This window comes from Manduca sexta, chromosome 22 (genome assembly GCF_014839805.1).
Source record: "Manduca sexta isolate Smith_Timp_Sample1 chromosome 22, JHU_Msex_v1.0, whole genome shotgun sequence".
In the NCBI taxonomy this organism is placed as follows: Eukaryota; Metazoa; Arthropoda; class Insecta; order Lepidoptera; family Sphingidae; genus Manduca; species Manduca sexta.
The window spans coordinates 3,589,298-3,615,050 of NC_051136.1; the positions used below are offsets into that span (position 1 = coordinate 3,589,298).

A 25,753-nucleotide genomic window follows, 5' to 3' on the forward strand; every position below is an offset into this window, starting at 1 on the left:
CTTCCTTTCTTATGCTTGATGCTCTAATAATGCATCGAGAACTGAAGAATGTCGGGCACTTTGTAATCAGCTTGATGTTTTAGGATTTGAGTTAGCATATGAATTAGCATCATCACCATACAACTGTCTTGATGATCTGTAAAAATAGAAATAAAGCATCACAGATAGCCACAATACGAGAAACTTTTCTTTGAAAAGATTTTACACAAATAACAGGTACCTAACCAGAGTAAGATTCTTATAAGTTATGATTTTATTGGTAACGTAATAAATGTATTATTTGTATTTATAGTCTACAAAGTAAACATGTACCTATCATATGCATGACACAAAGGTTATATTATAGCAAAACAAAATAAGGCTAAGTACATAAATCAAACTGTAATCTATTGTGAATTGAACAAAATATCAGAAAAGGATAGTTTTGTACTTACAATGAAGTTTTCACGTTCCTCAATTCTGCAGAACAAAAGTCCGAGTTTGAGGCAAAGAAATTTGCGATCATAAAAGACACAATTTTTGGCAAATTTGCACTGGCCGCTTGAATAAAACCAATTTCCATGTTTGTTTTTCGGTGAAGTGCACTTTGGACACGAAATAATCAAATAAATATTAATGAAACCTGCGAAACGCGCCAAAATCTTTTTCGGAATTACAAGACCAATAGACAAGACATTACATATAATACATCGTGACGTCACGTTCTCTAGTCTTGCTCGCTTGAGACGTTTCTTGTAAATTATGCACAGATTCAAAAACTCTTATTTTTATTTAGGAAAATAAAATATTAAATAATTTTTATTTGTAATTTAAGTCAAATATTCTTAATTAACACCTTAAATTATATAATGTTCAATACCAAATTTATTTATTTCTTTACTATGTCAAATACCCAATTGAATTATATATCATATGACTCTGTCTTTTTTATTTACAGTAAACAAACAACAATCTAGAAAGATCAGTACAGGGAGAACCATGAATGATTGTCTTTTCCAACAAGAAAATTTTAAATCTCATATTTCCAATATCAATAAAATTAACATAGTTCTTGTGTAGTAGTGAGCTAACGTGAGCTGTCAGGAGAGCATTAAACCAAATTGCCCATACTATTTCCTTAGGAAAATAGCTATATCTCATCACTTGGACCGCTAAACAATAGGTCGAACGTGTAAAGTTGGCCGCGAGTCGTGCCGACGCGACGTGGGACTGCTGCGTGCGATGGCGAGGTGGCGACATCCGCGCCATTCAAATACTAATAGTATGTGCTTACAACAAACAATATTTTAGATGTATGTGAGATTGTTTTGTTTCTCTTTTGATGCGCGCTCGAGTGGATCGAAAATAGGTTTATTAAAATCGCTGATTGAATTGCTGCATTTGACTGCCTTGGGTGTATTGTTGTATTATGCGCGCGGTGCGTCACCGCTGTGATGTCCCGGGTTTGAATCTCGGGCTGGGCGGTGATTTTATGAATTTGTAAAAGTAAAGTTTATTACACAGTGAGTGAATTTATTACAATCATGGGATAGTGGGAGGGGTGAGGTGTCGCTATTTGGATACCTACCTCCCCCCTACATCCCCCCTCCCATCCGGAGAAACCACAGTGCAGTTGCGGGTTCTACAAATGCGGGGCAAAGACATAAAGGGTTTTCCTACTCAGTATCAGCACGGAGTCTGGAATTTGTGCCCAATATTGCGATAGGCACACTCCTATTACATCATGGGACGAAACATACATAGCAAAAATTAGTTCCTTTATTCTCCATGCCCACCTCATCAGCAATTAAGGTATCATGTGTTTTGTGTGAATTGTTGCAAATTAAATGTCACATAATGCACTGAATTTAAACAACAAGTTCGATTTCTAGATCTAGCCTAATTTATGTAGCTAATTCCAATACGATTTGCCCAGTATTAAATCCTGCAGCGAGGATCAATGAGAGGTAGGTCTAATATACGATTAAGCAAACCAATGCAGTAGGCGTATTGCATCTGTAGCGGTTGTATGCGACAGTACCGGGGTAGTTTACTTGTATTTGTAAAATATAAGAGTCAGTTGCGCTAGACTAAAGACACTCTATGTACAACCGTCGAGTACAATAAACAATTTATGTATCTCCGTGTTGAATGGTCACCCCCGCGTACTCCTTCCACATCGACATACGAGTGGTATGAGTAATGTAAACTTATCATCTACAGTTGACGATTATGATTCAGTCAGAATTTTTCACTCTCGTGATGGGGTCGTGCCAAATACCGACCGTAAGTAAACGTAGGTAGAGATTAATATGTAAATGCAGGTAAAATCCGACCATGAGATAAGATTAGGCGAGGATTTACGGTCGTGTGCGATGGCTGAAAGGTCGAAACGTTTCTGTTATTCGAAGTTTACTAGGTATACGTTCGAGTCCCAAGTTAAGGTCAATTTTGTCAATTGTTAATTGTTTCTCGTTATGTTACGCGAATCTTTCTATCTGCACTGTAAATGTTGCAATGCATTGAAATAAGCGAAATGACACAATTAACTCGTTTCACAGACAATTAACTCCACACGAAACTCCGACACGAAAGAAATATGAAAACAACTCAAACTAAATTAAGTTAACAAAAGTTTCTAGAAAAATAAAATATACAAACAACCCATTTGCGAGTGTCTGCAATTAATCAACGCCGAGGAATATTAATAGTGAGCTTATACTGAACTTTCTGTAGCGTTCCAGCGAGCTTTTTTCGAACCGGAAAAGGAAACTCGATACGTACGAGACTCCGAATGCCCCGCGAGGCCTACTTCCTGTATCCGAAAATAACTACGAGTTATTCTTACAAACATTGGTTCTTTTGTTAATGTTGTATTTTATGGTTTATTTCATTCCTATTTATAATTGTTCGAATGTTTTTTAGATTTGATAATTTTATAAAGTAAACGTTTCATCGGGGAATATGCAATAGCGCGTAACTTAGACATTAAATATCGCGTAAGTGACGAATAAAGCCAAATTAAAATTAATAATAATATTAGCCCTGTATTATATATATACTTGCTCACTGCTGTGCACGGGCCTCCTCTACTACTGAGAGGGATTAGGCCTTAGTCCACCACGCTGGCCTGGTGCGGGTTGATAGACTTCACACACCTTCGAAATTCCTATAGAGAACTTCTCAGATGTGCAGGTTTCCTCACGATGTTTTCCTTCACCGTTAATTTCACCGGATTTGAACCTGCGGACATTCGTTTCGGCAGTCCGTTCCATACCCAACTAGGCTATCGGTATATAGGCTTCGGTTAATTAAAATAATACTTATATTTAATTGTTGATTAATACTTTTTTTTTGTTATTTGAAAATCATTCATAACATTGAACGTATCACCTAATTTGGACACTATATGCGATGGCCGTTTAAACGGTCCGGTTTTTTTCTATATGTATTTTACAGGATCTTGCTATTTGATCTACCGTACCAGTTTCTACCGTATTTACTTATTCTAGTTATGTAGTATTTCACTCTCTACGACGGTATGAGTTATAACGAGAAGGCCAAATATTTCCTAATACTTTAATCTTTATTCTATTTAGGACAGCAGTGGCTCTATGATTCTTTTTGGAATATAGTTTGTAGAGATCATTTAAGGTTTGGTGACACAATTAGCTTGTCGATCTCGACTATTATATCCGCTTTATTACTATCATTTGCTGGTGGTAGGATATATTTTATATTCGCCCGGACAGCGAACATAAACAAGGTGTTAAAACCCGAAATAGTGGCCCACGTAAGTGTATCGCGTTCCGGGATCAGCCTGTGTATATCCGGTTCCAACAGGCCGGCATAATTATATCGATTGTCGAGGGGTAATCATCTCTCGTCAGTCGACATTCTATTGGACCCCACTCCACTTAGCATCAGCTGCATTGGGGTCAATTGGCCATGCTCTATAAAAAAAAACTGTAGCAATACATTGTAGGCTATGAACTAGTATGGTCTTAAGCCCTGAGTTAATTTCATAATCCTTTCTATGAAACGACTGTCTTGCTCGTTTCACTATAAAAATATCACAACGTGTGTTCACGAAACACAATATTACAACTTAAACAAATCCTTATAACTAATTTAGAAGTATAACGGCCGTACAAAATTCATAAAACACAAAACCTTCGCATAATTAGGAAAGTAATTTTATTTCATGAACAAAAATGAGACCCTAAATTACCAGAACAAGTTTATTTTTATTGTAGCTTTCGACTCCCACTTAGCTTTTCAAATTAAATATTCAACTCCGCACTCAAATTAACGCGAATCGGTTTATTCTGGAAAAATCTAGTGCTCTGGAAACAAAATTCTTGCAATTCTTTTTGTGATTCGAGTGGAAGGGAGTCGATAACTATGTTTTTATTAACATCGTATTTGCTAGGGTATGGACGTTATTTCTCTTTTTGCTAAGATCGGATCTCGGAGATATTCCAAATTTAAATATTAGCTGTTATGTTTGGTTTGGGATAATTTCAAAACATTACAAACTGTCAAAAAGTGGTATAGATATCCTACATTTTAAAATCGAACTCTTATTTCAAAACGATTATCATTATGAAAATTAACTTAATGATAATTATTGATAGACCCGCCCTTGAACATCAAATAAAAAAGAAATAAATTAGAAATAAATTTCATATACGTAAGCGTTGTTCTTAAGTATATGATTTTTTTTTTTAATATGTACTTATTGCATGGATTAGATTCCTCAGATAGGGTTTATGTCTGACAGATTGTAAAAGATGAGTGAAGTCTTTACGTCATGCCCATGTCATGTAAGTATTTTGCAAGTCAGCATCGTGTGCTAGTTAGAAGCCATTAGGTTTAATACACTAGAAAAATTTATCCTTCAGATAGGGTTTATGTCTGCCAGGTTGTAAGTCAAATCTTCTCTGCGTCATGCCAGTAAGTATTTTGCGTGTAAGCGTCATGTGCCAATTAGAAGACACTAGGTTTAATACACTAGAAAAATGTATCCCTCAGATAGGGTTTATGTCTGCCAGGTTGTAAGTCAAATCTTGTCTACATCATGCCTGTAAGTGTTTTGCACGTCAGTGTTTGTGCCAGTTAGAAGCCACTAAGTTTAATACATTAGAAAAATGGATCCGTCAGATAGGTTTTATGTCTGCCAGGTTGTAAGTCAAATCTTCTCTACGTCATGCCCGTAAGTGTTTTGCAACTCAGCGACGTGTGCCAGTTAGAAGCCACTAGGTTTAAAACACTAGAGAAATAGATCCCTCAGATAGGGTTCATATCTGCCAGGTTGTAAGTCAAATCTTCTCTACGTCATGTCCGTAAGTGTTTAGCACGTGAGCTTCGTATGCCAGATTTAATACATCAGAAAAATACGCAAGTACGGCAAGATAAATCATTACCGGTTTCCAGTTAACATCCAATAACAACCCCCGAATTAGCATCTAAACTCGTTAACAGCCAAGTATTTGTCGCCATTCGTCCGACCCGAATACGTCCAGAGCCTGTTTTGTCAACTACAGCGTTCGGCACTAATTTGTCACTCCCCCCATTAAGTTATCTTGCCGGGTTCCGTGGGATTTTAGTTCCCCCGTTTCACTTTACCGCATTTTCACTCGTAAAAAGGTTTTTCGTGTTGCCCGTTATGATTTACTTGCGCATTATAAGTTTAAGGGAGACTAACCACTTTTGTAGTGTACGCTTTCCGCAACAGGGCAAGCTAGGGTTGTCACTACTCAAGAGTAGACTTCTTTAAGGTATTTACCTTCAAAGATGATAGTTATAAGTAGAAGATCTCACATTCGAATTCTATATTATGTAAGTGTTATAGCTTTGCCTGTTTCTACTACCGAGTAATGCGAGGAAGCACAATTTTGTCCTGATATTACAATTTAACCAGTATAATTAATAGTTAAAACTCAACTAATTACTCTTTAATTTATGTCAGAGATGTGATAACTAGTGGCGCAGGGTGGTATTTGCCGATATATTTATTATTCTGATGATACTTAGATTTTACATTAATTACGAAAGGGAAGCCGATAGAAATTGGGTTATATAGATCCTTCGCCACTGGTGACAACCCTATGTTTTTCAAAGGGTAAGACCTGTCTTAAATTTTTAGTCACCATATTGACTTAGCATTGAAACAGCTTTTTAATTATATCAACATTTACTCCTGGATGGGTAGGCAGAAGCATAACAATTATATATTAATTATCATAGGTATATGTATGATGAAGACTTATGACGCAACAGCTTTTTGCACGTACACTTATGAATAAAGTATGATTCACGTATTGATTCATCTTAAATTAGTTTTTGCACACGGCTCTAGCTAATTTTATATTCTACTAGCTTTTGTCCGCGGCTCCGCCCGCGTTATAAAGTTTTTCGGGCTAAAGTTTTCCGTTATAAAAGTCACGTTATATATTTTCCCGGGAGCCTATGTTCTTACCAGGGTCTCAAACTGTCTCTATACTAAATTTTATCCTAATACGTTGGGTAGTTTTTGGGTTTAACACGTCCAGGCAGACAGATGCAGCGGGAGACTTTGTTTTATAATATATTTTTGTAGAACTTTTTAAGAGGAAAAATCCCGTCATACATTATTGTTGTGTAACTTTAACCGTTTACGCAGCGCACGCAACAGAAGCTCTCAAACTGAATAAATTTTCCCCGTTTTTGCAAAATGTTTCATTACTGCTCCGCTCCTATTGGTCATAGCGTGATGATATATAGCCTATAGCACTCCAGGAACAAAGTGCTATCCAACACCAAAATATTTTTTCAGCTCGAACCGATAGTTCCTGAGATTAGCCATTACTGCTCCGCTCCTATTGGGTATAGCGTGATGATATATAGCCTATAGCACTCCACTAATAAAGGGCTATCCAACACAAAAATATTTTTTTAGTTCGAACCGGTAGTTCCTGTGATTAGCCATTACTGCTCCGCTCCTATTGGTCATAGCGTGATGATATATAGCCTATAGCACTCCGGGAACAAAGTGCTATCCAACACCAAAATATTTTTTCAGCTCGAACCGATAGTTCCTGAGATTAGCCATTACTGCTCCGCTCCTATTGGGTATAGCGTGATGATATATAGCCTATAGCACTCCACCAACAAAGGGCTATCCAACACATAAAGAATTTTTCAGTTCAAACCAGTAGTTCCTGAGATTAGCCATTACTGCTCCGCTCCTATTGGGTATAGCGTGATGATATATAGCCTATAGCACTCCACTAACAAAGGGCTATCCAACACAAAAAGAATTTTTCAGTTCGAACCGGTAGTTCCTAAGATTAGCCATTACTGCTCCGCTCCTATTGGGTATAGCGTGATGATATATAGCCTATAGCACTCCACGAACAAAGGGCTATCTAACACAAAAATATTTTTTTAGTTTGAACCGGTAGTTCCTGAGATTAGTGCGTTCAAACAAACAAACAAACAAACTCTTCAGCTTTATATAATAGTATATAGATTTAAAAGAAAATAGTTATGAATTAAACAACGACAGTTATTTACCGTAAAATAAATGCTTGGTTTTACTGGCGGTTTCGTCCATGTAAAGTTTTTTTTCAAGGTTAAGGTTTATAGGAATTATGTATTTACGATAAGAAGTACTGTAAGGATCTAGTATCTATCTTTACGCGACTGCCTCGGCGGCGTAGTTGTATTACGATACGAATGCAGTGCTGAGGTCTTGGGTTCCATCCCCGGGTCGAGCAGTGTTGGGTTTTCTACTGAGTATCAGCCTGAAGTCTGGTATGTATGCCCGATATGGCGATATGTTCGTCCTACGCTCATCATGAGACGGCATGTACATGGCGGAAAGTGGGTGCAGCAGTTGGACCTCTGTCTATTCCTTCGAGGATAAAAAGACGTGAGTGTACGTGTGCGTGTGCGCGAGCGTGCGTGAGTGAGTACTTGCGTGTGTGTGTAGGGATAATGACATTCATAGTGCGGTTAATACTTTAAAGGCCAAAACTACAAACAGACTTTTATTCTATGTACATATTAGGTACTAAGGTTATTGAGAATGGTGGTACAATAGAACGATGACTCAATATTCTTTTGTTTAACACATCAGATAATTACATACGATATGATAATGAGATATGTTGCGCAAATAAATGATCCGAATATTAGTCAAGAGAGTAAGGAGTTTTATTAATTGAGTTCTGTATGTTCGTAGTCTTACTTTAACCTCAAATGTTAATGGAGGCGTACACCGAAAAGGTTGACAACGGCTAGTCAAGAAGAATCTATAACATTGCTGTAGTGAGCTCCTCAAATATCACTATCGACTCTGCAAATAAATTTCTTAATAACTTGAAACAATGTAATTATATTATGGAGGCCTACGCCAAAAAGGTTGAAAAAGGTTAGTGAAGAAGAGCCTATAGCATTGGGGTAACAAGAGCCTCAAACGATACTATCCACTCTTTAAATAAGTTTATCAATTTAAAATAAGGTACTTATACTAAAAATAGTTACAGCAAAGACTATCTTAAAAAAAAAATATTAATAACTTGAAACAATGCACTTATATTAAAATGTACGGCAAAGAGACTATCCTTCCCTCAAACCTGTCACTGCAACTCAAGTAAGCCAGGAAGCCGCTATCGAGTGGCACACATTTTGACACTGAGCGGTGAAGTTCGGAGGCTGTAAAGCTTAGCGGGTCTCTGCGAGTATAATCTGCCTGACTTGCAACGAAATATAAGAATAACAAATATGGTAATAACATCTTTACAAAGAGTTTGGATATATCAGTTTCAATTATTCCATCGCAACTACAGACCCTTAAGTTTCGAGGATGGATTTAACAATGTGTATATTATGAGGAACTAGTAACAATATCTATACGTAATTAGTTACAACTGTTATATTTTGCCTTTCATTTATGTCCGTTCAAGAAAATTCGCGATAGTTTTATGGTGCAATGTTTTAATAAAGGTTTCATTAAGTTTCTTTGGTCAGCTTCTAACTTTATTTTGCAGTGTTAAAACCGTATTACTGTAATAAAACTGTGAACAGTAAAATGTTTTCCCATCTTAGTATGACAGTATAAATATTGTAAGAAAATCTTTTAAACTGATGAACGAGAGTTAAATATTTGAAGAATATTAGCACTGCTTATCATGAACTTCAGAAATCGCGCAGACGCTGTCTTCTTTAGAGCTACTTCAAAAAGGGAGGTTCTGTATTAATAAATAATTTAGGTATTAAAAATACATTTAACACGTTTGTATGTTTGTTTGTATGTAAGGGATTGTTTCACAAGCTATTGTTGGGATTTGGACGGTTTTATTATTCTGTTATTCATGTATATTTTTTAGAAAAAAATATTAGTATGTTATTTTTGAGATATACGACACTACTATTCAAGACAGTTACTGAAATTGCTAAATTTACTGTCAATTTTATAGTAGTGTGGTGTTTCTCGGCAACAAGTTGACAACATTTGCGCGGCATCTTATTGGACTTTTTCTGTTGTCCGTATCCCATCCAAAATGGGATGGCTGTCTGTCAGACACCTTCTTCCTCTAGTAGACCCAATCGTGGGCAAATCGTAAAAACGTCCTACACAAATTATTATACGACTTGTAACTAGAACTATGGACCCAGTGGCGGCCAAAAAGACGCAAGGGTCCAAGTTAAACAAAAAAAAATACGCGAGGCACCGGGTGGAGCAAAAGAAAAGTTTTCCCGTTTTTAACAATTTCCTCAGTAAGATCGGGAAAACGAGACTTCCAAGGCTCGTGCGAGGCCCCAGTAAACACGAGGCCCCGGCCCTATGTCCGCCTTGCCTCCCCCAAAGGCCACTTCTGCCTGAAGCACTAGTCCGCTGCTTATATACTTTACCACAGACTAATGCGGTGAAAAATGAATGTCATTATCACTCTAAAATGTATATTTTATACATTTATCTCGCCGGTAAGAAGAGGTTTACGTTCCCGCTGGCCGCAAACTTTACCTCTATACTAAATTATTTACTTTAGCGCACAATTGCCTCGGGAAAAATGTGCACTTTTAACATAAATTGTTTGATGTTAACACTTCTAACACTACTTAACCGCTTGGCGATTATTGCATTGTTTTATATGAGTTAGTTTTATAAATAAAGGATGTTCAAAAGTAGAAAACACGTTAAAGTGTTTATTGGGATTTGGGTTGCGTAAAATGTTGGGCAATATTGTAACCTATCACATCATGTTAGGTAAAAATTGCCTGGGTAATGCCTGGAAAATTATTTCACTTATTTCACTTATGTTTTAAAATCCTATTAAAACCAAATCAGTCGTATCAGTAATTAGATAAAAGAAACAAATAGACGGAATTATTTGCGTTACTTATATATTAGGATTTTCCTCTTGGTAAATACGCGTTGCCATAGTAACAGGACATGTTTTTCGAAATCACTTACTTCAAATAGATTTGTAAAGATCTAAACTATGTATTATAAAATCCCATTCATATTCCAGAAAACTAAAATGAATTAAAATTTCGGTACTTACAAAACCTTTTAACCTTCGTATCATCCGCATTCTGAAAATATCTTAATGAGGCTTGGCAAACTAGCGGGGCTTGGCAAACAACACCTTTAGACCGTTAATCCTCCTCTCTTAATGCACTCGGTAGGGCTGGCACGCCCCTCAAACTAATTAGAATTAAATTGAATCAACTCTTCGATGGAAGTAAGTTTATTATCTCATGTTATTGTTTATTAGCATGTTGCTAGTACGCTTGGGCTGAGTATAATTTAGTTTTTATATCATCAACTATTTGTAGGGGCTTTTCGATGAAAAATTTGCATTGTTTTAATTGTGTGCCCGGTATCTCCCAATTAATTACATTTATCTCCTCTTCTCTATAGAGGCTTTTCCTCCCTCACACCCACAACTACAACAGTGTAAGCTAGGATCAGCAGTGGCACGCATTGTATGCAACCGAGCGTCGAAGCTCGACGAGTCTCAGGGAATACTGATTTGTTTTTATCCAGCAACGAAATTAATCAAATAGAAAGATGGGGAGAAATTGCCAATATTAATTGTTCTTTTCCTTCCATAGTAAAGCTCTAGTCTTAGTCCACCTCTTCTTCTATATAGCAGCATATTTTTTAAATGTATTGCAGAAATGGTTTTTATGATCGGCTGTATCTATGGCGTCAACCCCTTCCGGGACATTAAGTCCTGAGCAAATCGTATTAAAATAACCCACACTAGAACATAATGGAACACAAGAACCTACTCACGAGAATCAAGGAATAGTATAAACTAAATTAAATAAGTGACGAAATAAAGAAACGTTTCGGTAGTCCGGACATCCCTAATGCACTGTGCAAAAAGTTGCCAAGTTACCCTAATTAAGTTTTCAGTTAATAATTACGAATTAATTTGTAGAGTGTAGACAAAGATTTTGATGGAAATTTTCAAAGTTTGCATAAACAGAATAATATGGAATTGCATCGACTGTTCTTTATTACTTTATAATCGCAGTTTTAGAAGAATGAGTTCATAGAATTTATTAAAGTGGTTATTATCCGCAGCCGCGTCTCAACAATGAATCTTTAGGGCGTTACTGACAAATTTAGAAGTATAAATTTGAATATTACTGGACTACATTCGATAGCTGTAGATGGCATTGAACTCATGCTAAGTGATCATTTCCATCAACCAGAACATTTGGAGTCGCATTGTTAATTGACAGGGAGTTTGGTTACACTTCAAAATTTAAAGACGAATTTGCCAGTGGATTTTAGAGCATGTAAATCATCGCAATCTGAATATAAATATCTAATAAATCATATATTATATAATTATATAGTTGTTTTATATATTATTTTAAGACATGGATGACCAAGTTTGTAATAGATATGTTATTAATGGCAGGTTTTATATGGGCGCAAAAAAATAAAATCGTGCATTAATTTCCATTCATAAAAGTTAGTGACAAGCTGCTGAAATCCCGATCGATTTGAGTTTAAACTCAGCGTGTAAGTGCCCCTAAATATTCATCAAAGAAAAATAAGCGGCTAAATGGAAAGCGGCTCAAAGTTCTTCCTACTTGCCAGGCTCCACGGGAAGTAATACATAATATTATGTCTAAGACGTCCTCAGTTCCATTTTTCATTCTTTTATTTGTAAGCTCGCAAGCAAAGTGATTGCCTCTATAAGAAGTGTAAAAGGAAATTTTTGCGTTTCTAGTATTCCAACTTATTACAACACAACAACAGAAGAACACAAGAACAGAGCGGCGATAGCCTAGTTGGTTGTGGAACGGACTGCCGAGACGAATGTCCGCAGGTTCTAATCCCAAGGGCACACACCTCTGTTTTTTCTAAAATTATGTGTGTATTCTTTGTGAATTATCGCTTGCTTTAACGGTGAAAGAGAACATCGTGTGGAAACCTACATGCCTGAGGAGTTCTCTATAGAAATTTCGAGGGTATGTGAAGTCTACCAATCCGCACTAGACCAGCGTGGTGGACTAACGCCTAATCCCTTTCAGTAGTAGAGGAGGCCCGTGCTCAACAGTGGGACAGTATATAATACAGGTCTGTTATTATTATTATTATATTATAACAGAACCCAATGATGTTGGTTTGTAAAACAGTGGTGCTCCAGTCGAGCTGGTGCAGAAGACAAGTAATAACGCAATATACGATTCAAACTGTAAATACATCGAACTACAAACCTGACTAAAATTATAACGTGGTTTATACACAAAACATAGGGGCGACAGAAGTTGGTACAGTTGGGGTCTCTTCGACCCTTTCCGATGTCGGCAGTGTTTATGATAATACCCTCCGAGCGGTGAGAACTGTCGGTCGGAATTACCCGGAGACGACGTTTACGAGTCTATCTTGTTTTCGGGTCAAAATTACAGCTGCAGATATAGATATTGTATGGAATGTTTTGAATTAGGCACAACTCGGCTTTTGTATGTGAAAATGTGTGTTCTTTCACGTTAGGGTTAGGCTAGGTGTACACGCTACTAGTGGCGAAGGGTCCATATACTCAGATTCCTAGCGGCTTCCCTTTATGTACAATTTCTGTGGAATCTAATCATCAAAACGATTTACAGACCGCATTTATACATATTAGCACTTAAATGTTGTGTCGGGTTCCATTCCGGGAAATTTTGACCATTCACCACTGCATGCCACACCGTCATGATTTTAGGGTATACATCATTTCCTTATGGACATAAGCATGAGGCACTGTCCCGAAGAAGAGTTACAAGTTGTAAGCCCGGCAACCTTTGTGTCCTCCAAGAGATATATTTCGGAAGTTATAAATCTGTTGGGCGGCGCTTTGTTCAGGGGGTTTAGTATGACAGATATGAAATGTGCTGTATACAAAGTGTGTCATGATCAGAGAGGATCATGATCGATAGTTTCGGTGTAATTTGGCGTTCGTAAGTAATTGAGAGCAATTGGCGAATTGTAATCTTGTATTAAATGTTAATATTAGTGAGCATTTTGTAGAATGGACAGAGAACGGATTTTTCGTCTACTATCCTCATGGGAAGCGGCAATAGCCTAGTTGGTTGTGAAACGGACTGCCGAGACGAATGTTCGCAGGTTCAAATCCCAAGGGCACACACCTCTGACTTTTCAAAAAAATTATGTGTGTATTCTTTGTGAATTATCGCTTGCTTTAACAATGAAGGAAATCACCGTGGGGAAATCGAAATCGTGGGGAAAAGAAAATCTCTGTAGGAATTTCGAGGGTGTTTGAAGTCTACCAATCCGCACCTAGGCCAGTGTGGTGGATTAAGGCCTAATTCCTCTCAGTAGTAGAAAGGCCCGTGCCCAACAGTGGGACAGTATATAATACAGGGCTGATATTATTATATATCTTGATAGGAGTTGGTAATATTAATGTTCTTAACACAAACAAAGCCAGATACGTAAGGAACCCTAAACAAAACGTAACTTTAATAACAAATTTCGAAGCACCAATTCCTCAATCACTGAAAACATTTAAAACAACGGACGTTGACAACGAAATAAGAATTCAGGACCCTCCATCAGTAGAATCGAAAGGCCATAAACTTCGGCCCAATCCTTTTACGTTAGTAGATAATGTGATTAAAGTAAATCAGCCAATTTCAATAAGTGCTGCGTCTCCGTCCAAATCTACATATTTTATTCTGTGGACCATAAATCGTGACGACGGACGCCCACCTAGATTGACATCGTAAATATTCCCTACAAACGGTTGCCAAATTACGATTCAAAAGGATACGATTGGCGTATTGTAATTTTTGTAGTGCTATAAATCTGGGCCCTTTCTTTGCCGCTGTTTGTCTTGTGATTTGGAAGCCTGAGTTAAAATTATCAGCTTTTTTCGAATAAGCGAATGGTGAGACGAGCAAGCTGTCTAATTGTAAGCACTCTTTCTAATAGATAATGAAATATCAACTAGAACTTTGACTTATAAAACACGGCGTGCTTGTGTGATATTAGATGTTATTCTCAATTTTATTACTACGACTTTTAGGTTCATTATCAATAAAGTGTGTCACGGATTATGGAACCCTTAATTTCAGAGAAATAATGGGTGTAATAGTAATCATTAAATATTCGGATTGGCGACCTGAATTTTTGGGTGTCTAGCAACAATTCTGTACAAATAAAATACCTAAGCAGCCGTAGTCCCTGTGATTTTCTAAGAGAAAATAGCATTTTTCGATGGTGAAAATTTATACAACAACGAAGATTAAGGAAAAGGACAATAAAGAAGGTACATAAATTTGTGAATAAGAACACAGAAAAATATATTGTTGACAAAACATCCCCATAAATTGTATCTTAAACGAACAAGATTATAATCAACCATCAATTTTGTACATTACATTAAACTGACATTCATCAAAATGGCAAAAACCTTTCCGTGCTCGACATAAAGCGGGGATTTTAATACCCCAACACCTAGATAACACGAAACAGCATGATAAAAACGAAGTCCCCTCTATATTCTAAATACGCGACGCGGCATTTATTCAAATGAGTGCAGATATAAACATGCGTGGTTGCTCCCGTGTCGTTCACATTATAACCCCATAACAAACATTAGTATTCAGTGTCTTGCCTACTTCGCAGTTAACGAGCTTGGCTCCCATAAATTCAGCAGATCCCGCAAAATCTCGCCAAGCGCTCAGTATAAGCGCCTCTAACAAGCGTCTCGTCACTCTGTCGTGATTGTCTACAATTTGATGAATTGCTTCACTTTTCACTCCTTTCCCAGAATCAATGTTGTTATGCAAAATCAACTTTATTGTTTTCCTTGAAGAAGCTAAGTTTCCGTTGGAGTGTAAAGGGATTTGCGGCGTTCTCGAAATGTTCAATTTATATATTCCCTATTATGTTAAGTGTTTTAAGATTTACAACGGTATCTGAATCAACGTTTACACGCTAATTCGTTTGCTCGTGATTAGTTGACACGTTCAGAATGTTCAAAGCTTTTATAAATTTCACTGGCGTTCTTGCAAACGAGACCAATAGCTTCATATTTCTTTTATAACATTATCCAACACGTTAAATATTTGCCACACCCGTCACTAAGCGCGAGATTAACTCCAACAACGTGGTAAATATTTGTCTCAAGTCTCGACGTTGTAAAACTCGACGCTTCTCTCTAAATTCTCATATTTTCGGAGTATTCAAGAAAGGACTGAGCGTATCATATAAAGACGTTTCTGGTGGGCGCGATTTACTGCATTTTGGCAAGCTTCATCGCGTTTTAGATGACATTATATATCTAACCGATAATAAATCTTTCAAGACCAATAAAGAAATCCATATTAATATTTCTCTAAATAATCCACCACAATAATATTCTTAAAGAACTATCAACACACAGGACGTAGATGTTTCTAATAGTTTATCTTAAAAAACGCATCATATTTGGTCTTTTAATTACAATGCCATAATGCCTTAGACAGACATGCAGATAGCCACATTAAACTTAGAATACCTCTAATTTTTACATGAGATTAGTACACTTTTAAAGAAGAAAAAACTGCAACTAAAACCAGAGCGCAATTTAAATTAGCACCCCTCGATTTCATTATTCCAGTGGCGAGGATAAGTAAACGGAGCATCGGTGTCGCGCACTCTCACGAGTTTAAATGTTTTACAAGGTGCAAACCAGTTAAAGAACTTTTCTAATTACTTTAATGTTGGTAGACTTGTGTGGGATCTCTAACACCCGTGTATCGAGTCACTAACATGTTTACAGGGATTTACGTTGAAGGAGTTGGTTTATTCGATCTTAGCGAGTTAAGTCTTTGAGCTGGCCGGTTAGACTTGAACTATTTAAAATGAATTAGCTTGTATGTGATTCGAGATTTAGTAGATTACAATTCTATTTATGAATGAACCTCTTTATCATTCTTGGTGATATCAACAAGAGAAAATACATAGTATTCTTTGTCGTTTAATATTTAATATTTCTGGGATTCAGTATACACGAGTAAAATAATATTTACCTAAACATTCATTCAAAAAATTACGAGTCAAGACCAAAACATATTACGTACCTAATCGCATACTTTGTAAAAATATAACACGAAATGTCACAAACTTAACAATTTATTACAGAACAGAAATCTACAACAAAAACCAACACCTGTACACAGCCAATCCAGACACTAATTAAAGAAAATCCAAAAATAAATACATCTGTACGTCATCATTAAAATCCGTCTGTTCTCGAATATTATTAATACCCATTGTGACCATAAAAAAGGGTTGAATTATAATGAGTTTTGTCCCGACTGTAGTTAAGTGTGGACTTACGTGCGGCGGCCACAGGGGAGATCATTAAAAACTTCGCTTAGGTAATATCACTGCGTCAATATTCATTTTGTGGTCTGAGCTGGATAGTAGATTTTTACTTAATTTAAGATGTTAATACGTTTGCTTTAAAGCTTTGTTCGTGGTACCTTTGTGGTATGACTAGTATATTTAAAGTTAATCAAAATATTCCGACTGTGACAATTAATTTTCTTCCTTCTTTTGTTTTTTCTTTTTTAATTTATGGTGCACGACTGAGGTTCGTATTAATAGATGTCACTTAGATTTCTTTTGAAATGCGATATCAGCTTTGATGCTGTCAAATTGAAGTATTCTTAAGAGCGTCGTTATTCAATAATTAGATTTGAAGAACATCTTAAGCTACATCTTAAGTCATAGCATATGGCAGATCTTGACAGCTGGGTTTTGTTGATTCAACTTTGTCAATTCAGTTGAGAAGAGGTGCCTAATTAAAGCTCAAATTTTGTGTCTTAAATAATTGTGCTAAGGTCCTACTTAGTGGTGTGATTAGTTTATTAATATGAAAATAGGTAGTATTCGTCTGTCTGGTTATAAAATAACTCAAGTACGTATATTGACATATCCATAAAAAAATACTAATACTATTTAAATGAAGATTTTGAAAGCAAAACTGCTCTGTTTTGATGTGTGAGAAATTTAATCCAGACAAATTACTTTGCATAATGAGAACTAAATAACAACAATTTTTTTATTCCTTCCTAACCGAATTTCGGTCACGGCGGCCAATTTCAACGGAGACTAGCTAAGAACACAGGATATATAGTGCACAAGTGTGTGTGCACTACCCAGGTGGACTTTTTGTTCCTTCATTCACATAGTCTAATGAAACGGAAATCCGACATGACCAGAGAGAGATCAGGCGTAGGACCAACGGCTTTACTTAACGTCTATATCAACGTGATGAGAACATTTTAATACCAAATAGTACTGTTCAATCAAGTCCTACTGTTTAAAGAAGTGTTTCTCTAATGACATAACTATTCGTAATCTAGTTGCAAAAAACTCAACATCGCCCCGAAGTCAAAAATAAACCCATAAAACATAATATACAGTAATATAGCAAACAATATCGAATGCAATACGTAACACGACACAAAAGAATATGCGGAACAATAAGAAACTTGGCAAGAATTGCCTTCGTACAGCGCTGAATATCTACCCAGAAATGGAATGCAAATATTGAAACCGGTAGCTATGGGGAACCTTTTTATGCACCGGCACGCTTCAACTAATATACCTATTATGTGGGAAGTATGCGAGGCAGTGCACCCCGTTCATTTAGTGCCAGCACACGGTGGCCTGTGGCGGGAATGTCTTTCAATTTTTATTGTACACGCAAAGGCCAAACAACCGTACAGCCGTGATGGAATATGCTTGACAATACCCATTTAAAGTGGATTGCGGTTTTATTCCTTCAAGTCGTTATTGCATTATGACTGAACGGAACGTTGCATAAATAGTTTATGTATAAGACTGTATGTAAGATATATATGTTTTTAAGGATTGTGTATCGAAAATAACCGAAACCATAAATATCGCATCAATTATATTACGAGCATCATAATAGACCAAAGTTTTATATCACGGCAATCCCATAGGATAATGTTTTGGGCTATTAAATATGTATAATGTGGCCTATAAGATATGCTGTATTCTTCATAAGTAGCTTTACACCAGTTTATCCTTAGCGATGAGACTGTCTTCTGTCATACGTCTTCTGTTATCTAGTATAAAGAGTGCCTTGGTGGCATAGTTGTATTGCGTACGCGTCGACATCGCTCTGAGATCCCGAGTACTAATCCCGGGTTGGACAACACGATATAAGATATTTCTGCTTACTATAAGCTCGGAGACTGGAGTTTGTACCCGATGTTGCGATAGCCTCGCCCCTATCATCACGGGACCGAACACACTTCAGGAATAAAGAGCGTGATGTTTATAAGGTCAGGGGGCCCTATTCCGTCTACGGGGCATATCCGTCTTTTGCAATTACAGGCTTTCTAGTCGAAGGACAGCTTCGATAGCTGGTAGCTCGTATAGGTAAGAGATTTAAAAAAATCACCTATTTACCCATACAGCTGGCAAGCCTGAGCTTCGATTAGAATGCCCGCAATTGCAAAAAGACGGTTATGCCCCTGTAGATGGTTTAGGGCCTTCTGATAGAATTAATAAATAATATTCTATAAATATTCAGGCGTACATTCTATAGATTCCATACCAATACAGATTATATTATGAAACAAATTTGAATGAATTTGCTAGCTTCAGAATAGTATTGAGGCATATTGTGAACTATTTAGCGGATTAAAACTGGCTGTCACGGCGTACCAGTTGAATTACCGCAAACATTTGTGGACATAATAGCATTGAATTATTGTCCGATTATGAATTTATAATTAGGTTGTCATGTTAGTTTTAGTTTAGTCGCTCTATTAGATCATTTTAAGCTTTATTGTGTTAATAAGCATTGTTCACGTTTAAATTTATCCCGGGAACAAATCCCTAATGCACTATTTTTTTTATTACTTATAGGCTTGCGTTTGACCGCTATCTCACCTGATGCTAAGTGATGATGTGGTTAATTGTGGAGAACGCTTGCCTAAAAGGTAATAATTCATTCGTGACTTGAAGAGAAGGAAGTCGTGGCTGCGCAATATATGGGAGTGGACTGAAATAAAAACGGTCGAAGAACTGTTACAGATAGCCACGAACAAGAAAAGGTTCAAGGAACTGACTGCCAACCTTCAGTAATAGAGAGGCATCTGAAGAAGAGAAGACTTGAAGATGCTCAGGCTATAATTATCGGAAAATATAGACTCTGGCAAAGAGTTCCATTCTTTATTCACTCTTCTGGGATAAAAAGTAGCCTATATACTAATTTAGGACATCGTCTCACAGTATGAGGAATTTTATAAAGAAAATCATCGGTTTCTCCTTCTCCGTATGTTACAAACATTTCCACAAAATTTCGTATTTCTATTAACATAGATGATTCATTAAATTTTGAGTTATTTTCTATAGCACATGATCACGCGTAATGTGGTTAAAGGACAACGGTATACCTTATTAGGTACGAAAGCTGAATACTTTGACTGTTTTATTCCTTTTCCTCCCCTCAAAGGTCTGTTAACGCACACGCCAGGTTTTTAAGAACTTGCTGCTGAGCTCCTTTGTGTCATTGACGTGTGTTTAGTTGAAGCAGTAAAGCTTTTGTGATGTAATTGCCGTGAGAGAAATCTGTTAGGCACCGCGCAGACGCTGTCAACTTGCTGGCAAACACTACTACTATAGCTTGAATAGGAAAATAGTTTAATGAAGGAAAATAATCACCATGTTTTGTTAAAATATGGTACTCATTTCTTAACTATTACTTACTTACTGACAAAATTTATTTAAATGGAAAAGTAAACGTGGAACCTCGCAAGCATGTTTTTTATTTTCCAGATATATTTTTTTAACTTGTCTTTTGTCTGTCAGCCTGATAAAGGTACGCTTATACAAATACACTGGACTTTTAGATGATCGCTTGAGGCGCTCACAACCCTTGCTATAACAATTGCTTTGGTAATCGAATCTAATTTCAACAATTCTCAGTTTCATAGTAGACTAAAGTATATGGCTATAGTGTTTTATTTGCGTTCTAGTATCTTATGCTGTAAAGGAATAAAACAACCAATAAAGTTAGAGTGATTTTTATACCTTCTGAGTAGTAGAGGAGACCCGTGATCAGCAGTAGGCGGTATATTGACATTAATAAATGTAATCATATATTTGTTATTTTGAAAACAACATTACTACAAGTAATTTTATTCATAGATGTAAAATAAAATAGTGAATAAAATATATATTCATGAAAAGTAATTTTAATTTGACATGCCCTAAGGCCACTACTACGACACGAGGATTCATTGGAGCGGTAACATTACACTATCAGTTAGATATACACTTACATACACCATATTCCCTCAGCATGGTGGTTTAATTTTCAAGAGTTGCGAGTGTTTTAAGCGCTCACCAAAAGTCCGGTGTGTTTGTATAAGCTCACCCTTGTCAGGCTAACAACGTAAGGCAAGTAAAATAAAACAACATGCACTAACTGCACTCAAAACTACAAAATAATCAGAAAACTAAAACCGGTATTTTCGGCGAGAATATTCGTTATTCTTGGATGATTTTGCCACAATGTTAGCAGAGGTAAAGAAAAATATGCGGTTTCATGAGTAACGCAATGTCATAATAACCTTGTACAATACATGGCTGGTATTATTAATACTTATGTGTTTAAGTTTCCCACTTCTAATGCGAGCATCAGAGCATTATAGAACTTAATCTAGTTGTGTTACATCATTTGGTTAATATTGTTAAATAGTTTTCTATAATAATAAATTAAATAAAAATAATCAAAAAACATTGGATATCCGACACTGTTACATAATCTTGTCATTCTTTAAAAACAATTTCGTATGAGAAAAGTTCTCTATACCGATTCCATGAATGGTTCAGTGTAGCATTAGATCATGGTGTTTCTACTCGTTGGGTAAAATGGCTTCAATCACTCGCGGGAGGGATCGACGTGCACATTGTATATGTATGGAATATCTCATTAATTCCAGATTTACAGCCGAATTATTCGTTATGAAATTGTTTCGGTTCTGAGTTCGTTCAGGAATTAAACATATGGGTAGTACCGCTTACCATCAGACGAATGGCAAGCTCGTCTCGTCACTCAAAGGAAAAAAAACGACGATTATTACACCACGATTTTTTTGTTATTGTTGATAAAATTGTGTATTTTTTGTATCTATCATGTTATTAACCATTCTTTTAAAAATATAAATCACACATAAAAACTATACTGCCAAATAAAAAGTTTCTTTTACAAATTTTATGGAAAACATGACTCAATAAATTAACATATCTCATTAAACCTTTTATCTTTAAATTAAGTTTCAAATTTTATTTGGTACCGACTATTATGGATATTACGTGGAAAAATTATGAGATAAATCTTGAATTTTAACTGAAGTTTTTAAGGATTCGCCATTAGCGCGTAGTGCTCTTTTGATTTAATATTTTAGAAAGTCAACGGTACCTTAGCGCTGCACACAATTCTTGTTAAAATAGTTGTAGTTAAAATCTATTTTTAGGAAAGAAATCATGTATATGTTGGAGAGTATGTTGAAATGTGTATCATACACACATGCACACACACAGGTGAAATTGGTTTACCTTTCCGTCGTGTGTATTCCGTCCCATTATGTGATCGGGGCCGAGCCTATCGCCGTATCGAGCACAAATTCCAGACTCCGGGCTGAAACTGTGTAGAAAAACCCAATATCACTGCTTGACCCGGGGATCGAAGCTGAGACCTTAGCATTATTATTATTTAAATAAAATTATATATAAATAAAACAGTTCTTTTTAATTATTATTGTAGGATGCATCAGATTGTCTATCGTATTTTGAAGCATTACACGAAAATGTCTTTTCAAATATTCTATTACATCTCAAACATTAAAATGCTTCTAGACAAAAAATGTATATAAATCAAGCCGCCCTTATAGTGTTTACCAACAATAACCAACAAAATAAACGCAAAAACGCGCCGCAATCGCACCATATTTGTCGGACACATGTCTGCAGATTGATAAGTGCGAAACGTTTGTAGGAGGAAAATATCTTCACGACGAACGCTTTTATTGAAATTGGCCGTATTACCATAATAATATTAGAGGGATTGGCAGCCATCGACGAAGTGTAAAATCTCAGTGTACCACTCGGCATTCGCGTATCGGAATATCGTAATCTACATATATTTCCCTGCCCGCACCCATTATGGGAATTCAATTACCAAGTCTTTTATTTTTCGAGCTTCTTTATACTTATTGCGGTAGGTGGTGAATGGTTATTGATACCGAGTACTGAGGGTAGAACCATCGTCCTAAATGTATTTGGAGCACGGGAATAAAGTTTTTATTGCTCTCGTCTTTAATTCAATTTCTTTTTGTTTCGGTATCTTTGGATCTTGAACATCTATTGGGAATCTTTGTAATTATTGGTGTTTTATCAGCAGATTTATGAGTTTTATCAGTTAAGGTGTGGTGTATTGCGTTTGTGCATAAGGTTGGCAATGGTAGGTATTCATGTAACATTACGGACACTTACTATCAGGCGATCGACTTGTTTATTTGCTCAATTGTTTTGTGGAAACCCTTCAGTAGTTAAATTTTTTGTAACCCAACGCATTTAGAATCTAGGTATTTTTAATTACCTAGAGAATATAATGTGTAATCTACGTACATATAGGGTTCCAACCTTCAAGAATCAAGTGTTAAAACATCCGAGCGAAATAAAACCTCATTCTAATGCGAATGTAAACGGAACGAAACATTTTTATCGTATACGAAATCAGGACGCAATGCAATTCTTCGTGTAAGCGTGTCTTACGTAACGTAGGCGCGTCACCGAGCCCGCGTCCCACCATATCTCATAACCAACCGAAAAGGACCCCGGAAGGGAAAAAAGAATAAACACAACTTACAACGGAACAAATGGCCACACTTTACGTGTCCCACAACTTAAATGTCCTTAGAAAAATGGAATGCCAGATAATGTTTCCATTCGTCTGCACTTAATGCGATATTATATCTTTTGGACAGTGTTGCGACGTGGTAAATTGTGATATGTTTATTCTTTGGATGAAATCTCGTGTGAATGTACAGCGGAATGCTGTGATATTTCCTGGATGCCCCTGGTAAATATAGTGAACATTTGCACAATTAGGTTATGTACATAGTTTTAATGCTAGCCTGTTGTGATTGTGATTTAAAAGCGGTGATAGCCTAGTTGGTTGTGGAATTGACTGTCAAAACTTATGTTCGTGGGTTCTAAAACCACGAACATAAGCACGCACCTCTGATTTTTATAAAATTATTTGTGTATTGTTTGTGAAAAATCGCTTGCTTTAACGGTGAAGGAAAACATCGTGAGGAAACTGGCATACCTAAGAAGTTTTCTATAGGAATTTATGAGGGTGTGTGAAGTCTACCAATCCGCACTAGGTCAGCGAGGTGGACTAAGGCTTAATTCCTCTCAGTAGTAGCCCGTGTCGAGTAGTTGGACAGTATATTATATAGGGCTGATATTATTTTGTTGTGATTATGCGTATGTTTCTTTAGCATAATCATTGTTAGTTGGTATTAACTTTTCTATTATCATCTCGTCATATACGAGGAAGAGAAGTTGTTTCTGAACGTAACAAGATTATCATCGTTTTTCAGTTTAGTTTCTGGCTCGCGATTATTTGTCGTAATAGAAACGGATGACTCAGTTGGCGTTAAGTGATCACTGACGCCCACAAACACCCATAATGTGGGAAAAATCGTGGGTGTGTAGTTTAGAAGAAAAGGTGCATTTCGAAGGTAAGTTTTCAATTTCAGATAGATTGATTTGAAATTTTAATTAACGAATTAATGCTGTAACTCATTTAATTATAAAGTCTATTTTCATTCATCTATAGTCTTTCAATATATTACGGTAAAAAGAATTGGTACCTCAGACGTTTTCATTTAACGCATAACTTTTCGATACTTCATCTAAACAAAATGAAAGTCTCAAACAAATTTGTCTGATTGAAAAACCAGCCCTTTGTAAAACTGCTGCGTCTAGCCAATTGGCACATAGATTCTGACCGACTTGCTGCAGCATCGAACAGTCAGGTATTGACTACCTTTGTCCGTTCCCTTGTGAAATGAGTGAAGACTACCCTCATAGACAGTGGAAGATATTTCGATAGGCCAAAATAAATCACGTATTTTATGTAGCAGTCTTTTGTAATTTTCTAGTTGAGGCACACGAATAGCTCAACTGTTGTTAATGATTTTTATTTTTCGCTTAGTGTTGCTTGCGGCTTCGCTTGAGTGAAGAGCCTTTGCAGCTACGAAAGTCCCTCAAAGACTAAATTGATTTAATGCGCCATGTGAAGAACATCAGCGCCATCTAATTAAAAATCTTTTTTTTCTCATGGAAGTATATTACCGGGGTAAAAAGTATTCTATATGTTAATTCAGGAAATGGTTTATCCGTGTGCCAAATTGCATCTAAATCCATTGAGCAGGTGCTGCATTTTCTTCTAACAAACATTTAAACATACAAACATTTTCAGAAACACTCTCATTTATGATATAAGTAAGAAAAAAAGAAAAAGAAACAAGAAAAGCTAGTAAGTAACGTGAGTCGTGGATGAGTCTGGCCTCGAAAGAAATAAAGATTGGGGGCTGGATTGAATTTTTTAGGAAATTTCATGCATCATACGAATGCAAATAACTAGCAAGATTGTGAAACTATCAGCGTCGTAGCGGCCCATCCATGCTGCAGACAACTGTGTGCAGTGCCGTTTTACATTAAAACCTTACAACCGAGCATTCAACTTCAATTTCTTGAAACATTAATATCATATTATTTTGTCTTAGATTTATTACAGCACGGTACCCTTTTAAAACTAAAAACCGAATATCTGACCTCAATGTCTAACGAAAAATAACGTTGGATGGAATATTGATTCCTCACACCCTACATAAAATAGACCGGTAAGCTGTAAATCCAACAAATTGCGGATCAAACAAGTTGGAAATAAAAAATGTCACGCACTCAAGTCACATAAAATATAGAGTGTAGCCTACCAACTTTTCTTAAGCCGTCTAACACATTAGTTAGCCGCTGTAGACGTGTGCGAAACGTAGATTAATGCGAGCAGACCGACTGGGCCGCGTCTAGCAGTTCCTAGTTTCAAGCCCGGTTCCCCCTTAGGAATTTTTCAATTTGCCCCTTGAGAGAATACGGCTTACAAATGGGCTATGTATGGTCAACGTTTGTTTTCAACAAGTTTATGTT

At 36.5% G+C, this 25,753-nt stretch overlaps 1 long non-coding RNA gene across 1 annotated transcript; it reads left to right on the top strand.

Annotated features, from left to right (window-relative positions):
- The first annotated feature begins 23,286 nt into the window (after positions 1 to 23,286).
- On the top strand, positions 23,287 to 25,408 carry LOC115445718. Its single transcript, XR_003938849.2, has 3 exons — positions 23,287 to 23,615; positions 24,142 to 24,282; positions 25,026 to 25,408. It is a non-coding gene; the product is annotated as an uncharacterized LOC115445718 (long non-coding RNA).
- Positions 25,409 to 25,753: the final 345 nt, after the last annotated feature.